The sequence below is a fragment of the Egretta garzetta genome, unplaced genomic scaffold (genome assembly GCF_000687185.1).
Source record: "Egretta garzetta isolate BGI_Z169 unplaced genomic scaffold, ASM68718v1 scaffold788, whole genome shotgun sequence".
Classification (NCBI taxonomy): Eukaryota; Metazoa; Chordata; class Aves; order Pelecaniformes; family Ardeidae; genus Egretta; species Egretta garzetta.
This window is the reverse complement of record NW_009260668.1, coordinates 239,167-246,396: the sequence shown is the minus strand read 5'-3', so window position 1 is coordinate 246,396 and position 7,230 is coordinate 239,167.

Sequence of the window (7,230 nt, the reverse complement as noted above, 5' to 3'; positions counted from 1 at the left end):
GGAACACCCGAGGCTGCAACTCCTGTGCTGATGTTTCGGGCTGCCCCGCAGAACTGCCCCGAAAGCGTCCCGGGGAAGGCAGAGTCCTGCTGTCCCAGCTCTGCGCGCCCGAGCGTCATCGGTGACGTCTCTCCTGCCGGCCACCGGCGCTGGGATGCGGCCCAGGGAAGGCGCGCTCCTCCGTAGGTGGTTTTTAAAAGTGTTGCCCCGTTATGTCAGCGCTGTTTTCCCTCTCCGCTAACATCAGCGCCGGCACGCTTACTTGCCGTACTCGCTTCTCGGCTCCGTTTCTTCCTCGGCGCGGCCTGACGGTTTTGTGCTTTCGTGGGATGCAAGGAAACGGTATTTTTTCTTTCCGCGAGGTCCCACCCAGGCTGGCTGCTCGCTTGTGCTCCTGCGCTGCGCTGTGCCCAGAGAGCTGCACTCATGCAACCGTCTCTGGTGCTGCACTTTAAAAAGGAAAAAAAAAAAAACAACCTACAAAGTTCTTTTTTCTTTTGCCAGTGGCCTGCAGGTGGTTTCTCCACATCACTTTTGTCTCGTGGCCTATAAAAGCTCTCCGCTATTAAGCTGTTTGAATCAGGTCTGTACGATAAGTTTGTCCCCTGAGCAGTCCTCCCTGTCATGACCATCGTCATCATGACCAGCCCCTGAAATTCCTCCAGGCACCCTGTCACCAGCCATGCCAAGTGCAAGGTCTTGCACCTGGATCAGGGCAATCCCAAACATGGACACAGGCTGGGTGGTGAGTGGATTGAGAACGGTGCTGCGGAGAAGGATGTGGAGTTACTGGTGGATGAAAAGCTGGACGTGAGCTGGCAATGTGCACTTGCAGCCCAGAAAGCCAACTCTATCCTGGGCTGCTCCAAAAGCAGCATGCCCAGCAGGGCAAGGGAGGTGATTCCACCCCTCTGCTCTGCTCCAGTGAGACCCCGCCTGGAGTACTGAGTTCTGGGGCCCCCAACATACAAAGGACATCGACCTACTGGAGTGGGTCCAGAGGAGGGCCACGAAGAGGATCAGGGGGCTGGAGCACCTCTGTTGTGAGAACAGGCTGAGGGAGTTGGGGTTGTTCAGCCTGGAGAAGGGAAGGCTGTGGGGAGACCTTATAGCGGCCTTCCAGCACCTGAAGGGAGCCTACAGAAAAGATGGGGAGGGACTCTCTATCAGGGAGTGTAGTGACAGGACAAGGGGTAACAGCTTTAAACTGAAAGAGGGTAGATTTAGATTAGCTATAAGGAAGAAATTCTTTACTGTGAGAGTGATGAGACATTGGAACAGGTTGCCCAGAGAAGCTGTGGATGCCCCCTCCCTGGAAGTGTGCTAGGCCAGGTTTGTTTAGGTTTTCACAACGTGATATAGTGGAAAGTGTCCCTGCCCATGGCAGGGGGGGTTGGACCTAGATGATCTTTAAAGTCCCTTCCAACGCAAACCATTCTGCAATTCGATGCCCAAGCCCCTCACAGGCTCCCTGACCACTCCCCTGGTGCAGACCTCCCACTTATTCTGAATCTCCAGCCCAGTTTGCCCCTTCCCTTCCTCGCTGAGGACTTTCTAGCCCAGCCACCACCTCACTGCAGCAAGGGACCTCCACCCTGCAAGGCCTCTGCTTCCATATCTCCCCTGAGCTCTGCGGGTGTCTAGTGAATGGCGGGTCCTGGGAGGCAAGGCCCTGTCTTCCAGGCTCAGCAGCTGCTGGATTGCAGCAGCACCAGTAGCACCAGCTGAGGGCAAAGGAGACTGGGGACTCTGCCATTTGCAGAGGCCAGCTTTTGACTCAGGGCATCAGGGGTTTTCCTGTGTCCTGTTAAGCTTGGAGTCCTCAGGTGAAGCTGTGGTGCTCAATCAGGGATCGGGGCAGAAAGGTCTGAGCAGCAAGGTGTCAGAGCTCTTGCTGAGCTGGGAAGTCAGTAATAGCTGTGCTCCAGCATGGGCTGCAGGAAGCCACCAAAGGGGCAGCAGAGACCGTCTTGCCCCAAGGTTTAGGGGCCTCTGCCAAATTCCTGCAAGATGCTGTGGCTGGAGCCCTGCCTTACTTTCCCGGACATGAGTGCCCATCCCAGATTGACAATATAAAATGTGAGGCTGCGGCAAGCGGCTCCGTGCTGCTGCACCTCCAGCAGATCTGGCCGTGTAGTACGTAGATTAGGAAAGCACGTTGCTCTCAGGCAATGCTCTCCCTCCTTTTGGCCGAGGAAATGCAGCAGCTTGCTGGAAGCTGTGAAGTTCTGCCAGTTTGTAGCTGTGCTATTTTAAACACTTTATAACCTGATGAGAGAGAATATAAGGTATCTGGGCTTAAATGGTTTGTTGTGTCTGGGAGCCACCATCTGGGAACAGCTCTCATGGGAACAATTTGAAGCAATTTCTTCTTGGGCAGGCCAATGGAGACGAAGCTTCTTATAGCCCACCATGCTGCTCCTACCTGCTAAATAGCCCTCCCTGCAGCCCTGGGCCAAGAATTCATGGGGAACATAAGTAAGGGGTCTTACTCATCTTAGACAGGATCCTCAGGCAGTCTTATTTGTACGGTTGGTGCATAATGACAAAGGTTTATCCACATCATTCCTCTTGCCACTGATGGGTGGCAAGAAAAGATGACCCCAAAACCATGGAAGAGTCGTGACAATCCGATGTGGCCTGCCCTGCAGCCCCACTCTGCACCCCATGCTCTGTTGTCTTCCCACTAGGTCATGCAATGGAGGGCTGCTCTGCCCCGCATTACTCTGTGCAATCCCTAACACCACCCCGAGGGATAATGGGGAACCTATATGTAGGATAGGCAGGGGTTTTGTGGAAAACAGCTGCACTGGAATGTACTGTGAAATCCTGAGTGTCAAAGTAATTTGTTATACCCTGTATGCCCAAACCAGTCTTACCTCCTTCCTCCAGCTAGAAACACCTTCTATTTATAGGAGAAAACACACCAATTAAGAAATACTGAGAATTCTTGCTTGCACATCACAGCATTAGACACTGCAGTACTCTTTCTTTACTCAAAATAAATAAATATAAATAAATGTGTTTTGGCAGTGGTAGTGTGGAAACATGTGTGTGCGTGTGATGTCTTGTTTTTAGATTGCATGCTCTAGGTATAGGTTTTCAGCTGAGTTTTTATCTGCCAGTCCAGGGAAAGGTTTTCCACTGTCCCCAGGACGGCAGGGTCAGTGCAGCAATGGCCGTGCAAGGAGAAGCCTGCGATGGGAGGGTTTCTGAGATGTAGTGCTGAAGCCCTGCTCTGCTTCTCTGGGCCACAGGCTAAGAATAACGACTCTCCTCCCTCCTGCTGAGATCATTTTAAGGTGTCTTTGCCACAGGAGGCCAGTACAACATCACCTGTCCAACTTTGTGGGGGAGCTGTTGGGATATGCATTTCTGGAGGGAGATGCATATATAGAAAAGCACCTCAGTGGCACGTCTGCCTTGGCGTACTCTCTCCGTGAGAGGCTGCGGGAGGTTCATGGCAGCAGCTCGTACCCATGGCCTCTGCAGGGCTCCTGGCACAGAGGCACATGGAGAGAGGAGTTGGAGCAGGGGACAAGTTTATTTAGTCTCAGATGCTGTAGAGAGACTTCCCAGGCAGGTGAGATTTGGCTTGAAATTTCCTGCAGAGACAGGCTCTCTGGCAGACACAAGCAAGTTCAGGGGGCCGAGCATGAGTGCTGCTTCAAGAGCCACCCTGTCCTTCCCCCAGCAGCGCCGCACCCTCCCTCTTCAGCTAGTTATTTTTTAGAATTTGGGTTTCTGCCTGGTAATGGGAAGGTGACTTAGTGAAGAGGTAATGCTTTTTCCAGTCTTGGTGGGAGAAAGGCTTTGATGGATAATGAGATGCACAAGATAGGAAACGTGTTATTTATGGGTACTACCTGGAGCAGATGTGGTATTTTGTAGCCTTATGGCCTCTAAGATTAAATTCTGATTGCAAAAGTGCTATGCTGTGCTTATTGATACTTAGGAAAATAATGTTTTAAATGATGATATATTACCAGCTACATAATTTGCCTCCAGCAGTTTGGTTTGCAACCAAAAAAGCAGGCTACACAAAGCTTCTGGAATAAAATAACTTAGCCTGCTGATCTTACTAGCACCTGAAAAGTTGGAGGAAAAATGAATTCGGTACTAGCACTTTAAAAGTGGATGTTCAACTGCTTGGACTGCTATGAAAGGGATGAAAAGAGATAACAAAATGGCTTAAATACTGTATTAGCCCTTTTATAGTCAAACTCTGGATAGGTTGTTGCTGGATCAATTCCTATCTGTGGCTAAAAACCCCTTGCTAGTGCATGGTGCCAGAGAGATGAACCCAAAATGAACTTTCCTTAGCTAAAATCTCTCCTCACCTTCAGATGATAACATCTCACCTCGGTCTCACTGCTGACGGAGGCATTGCAAGATAAAAAAGAGGAAGAAGAAATAAAAGCGAGGCAAAGTTCTGTAACTACAGAGAAATGTGATAATTCGAGAATTTCTTGAATGGTAAATGCACTGATGTCTTAGAAGCTTAGATACCATGGTGATAGTTGCCTTAGCAATGTTTTAGCTACGTAGGTAATCACAATCAAACCTGTCTCTTGTGGAAAAATGATGCTGTATTATTATTTTTTTTTTTTTGCAAAGCTTTTGTGAATGTGCAGTAACATGGTTTATGGTTTTGTATCTAGGCATCAGGCTTTCTCTCAAGCTTCTTGTCCTTGGCATTCTCTTATTTTTTCACTGATGTTATTTCTGAACATAAATGTCTTTCATGCTAAGGCTTTGTACATATGAAAGCCTGACTAATTTAGTCCTTACTCACCTCAAGATAAAAAATTCCTACTTTTAGGGTGAGACAGGATCAATTTTAGAGGTCATATTCAGGTTCTCATCTTTTAAAAACTGGTACAGCCTGAGTTGCTGTAGGTTTGCTGCTCATGTTTCTACAGCCTGACATCATTTAAAAATCTGTGTATTTTCACAGCAGGCGCTCAGACAAACCAAATGTTATGAAAAATGGAATAAGTGGGCAGATATCTCAATTACAATTTACAGAGTGTCTTAATAAAACCAATATGTAAACATATAAAGTGATATTGAAGACAAGAGCAATTATCTTTTCCATTTGAGGTTGGAAGTATTTGCATTTCAAAGTTATCTGTTAGGAAGGAAGGCAGGTTGGGATTTTAGCTCAGGCAAAACTGGCTGCCTGGTAGGGTATCAGGCTATCAGAGGTGACAAGAAGGTGTTGGTGGGGCAGTGGTGGCCCCTGCATGGTATGCATTGGCCCTCCTAGCACCTCCAGCCTCAGATCCCATGGTGCAGGAACAACAAGCCTGGCTTTTCAGGACTCTCACTCAGGATTTTCTCACCAAAATTCAAGGGCTTTCCAGGCTATGGAGAAGCCCTGGACCAGCTCAGTGACAGTGTGTTTGATACTACATCAGCCATGCCTGTCCTCCTTACACCTGCTGATGACAGGGCTTGCCCCTTTAGGAAAATACCTGGGGGAGAGGTATTATCCATTGAAAATTGAAGTATCTTCAGTGTTTCTTGATGTATGCCAGCCACGTTCAAAAATGGGAGCCCTGTGAAGCCAAGAGCTGCCACCTTCTTTCTTTCAGTAATTCACCGCACTCTCCCTACCTTCCTTTTCTTTTTTCTCCTTTTCAAGAAAACCAAGAAAGGGCAAGTAAACAAAGGCTTATTTATGCTGATATTTTCCAAGATGCTAATCATAGACGCATAGAGCAGCTCAGGTTTGAAGGGACCTTGAAAGACCATCTGGTCCAACATTTCATGGGAAAGTGAGCCTAGATGAGACTATCTATCACCGTGTTTGGTCACACCTTGAAAACCTCCAGTGATGGAGAACTCTACCATGTCCCTGGGGAGGTTTCAGTCAATGATTGTTCTCATTGTAAAAAATTTCTTCCTTGTACTGAGGCGAAACCTCTCCTGGTGCAACTTGTACCCATTGCCCCTTGTCTTCTCCATGTGACTCCTTGTGAAGAGAGAGCCTCCATCCTCTTTGTAGGCCCCCTTTAAGTAGTGGGATACTGTGATGAGGTCCTCCCTGAGCCTTCTCTTCTCCAGGGAGAAAAGACATAACTGCTTCAGTCTTTCCTCACAGAGCAGGTTCTCCAGCTCTTTGAACATCTTCGTTGGACCTTACTTGGACTCCCTCCAGTCTGTCCGCATCTTTTTTGAATTGTGGGGACCAGGATCAGACACAGTACTCCAGCTGCTGTGTAATGATGGGAAGAGTGAAGTTAGTCAATCTACTGTATGGACAGGTGAAGAAGATTAGGGTATGAGAACTAAGGGCATTGGGAATAAAAAGGAAAATAAATGCAGGACTGGAGAAAGAAATGCCATTTGGGGAATCGCTGATGTAAATTTGACTAGCAAGCATGCCTTTGCTTGGAGACAAGAACTGCACTTGTGGTGACTTGTATGTTCAGTCTTTTCTTTCAGGACCCTCCGTTCCCTTCTAGCCTGCGAGGCCATGAGAGCTCAAAGCTGCACAAAATCATCATTAGCTTTTCTTATTTCTGTTTGTAGTGATTCTTCCTGCTTGGACTGAAGCAGAGGCTATTTCCTATTACTGTGCTATTTTTGCCACACAGCCTTGCAGGTCTAACAGCGTCCTACCTCCTGTGGTAGACCTACTGGCAGGTCTACCTACTGTGCTGAGGTCTCTGCAGGGAGGAGCAGGTATGTCCTCTGAAAAGGCTGCTCTTCCCCGCTGAGGGGATGTCAGAGGCGGACGGGCCCGTTTCCCAAGCTCGTGCTGTCCTCTGCGGTGGCTTCAGCACTTTACGCTGAAATATTCCTGTGATTAGACTCCACAGCATGCGTTTAAGACAGGCTGATCTTTAACTCAGTCTTTGTGTCTGATTTGTGCACTTTGTGGGATTCTGAAGTGTTTTTTATAGCTTTTCACGCTGAATTTTAATGATGAGAGTATAAAAGCTTTTTGACTGTTATGCACTAAGTTTTATTATAATCACCGTTAATAATCATATAATAGAACCTAATTTTCATCAAGATTTGATTCACATTTCATAAATGCTGCTGGCAGCTGCTGAAATGGCACGTTGTCTTCATAAAACTTGAGTACCTGTTCTGCTTAACAAGGAGCCTTCAGCTGTGACAGAGCTTCAGGGTGACTGTGGCTTTCCGAGGGAGCCCATGGGCTGGGAGGAGAGCGGTGGCTTTGGTGGGACTGCTGCCACCACAGCCGCCGCGGGAAAG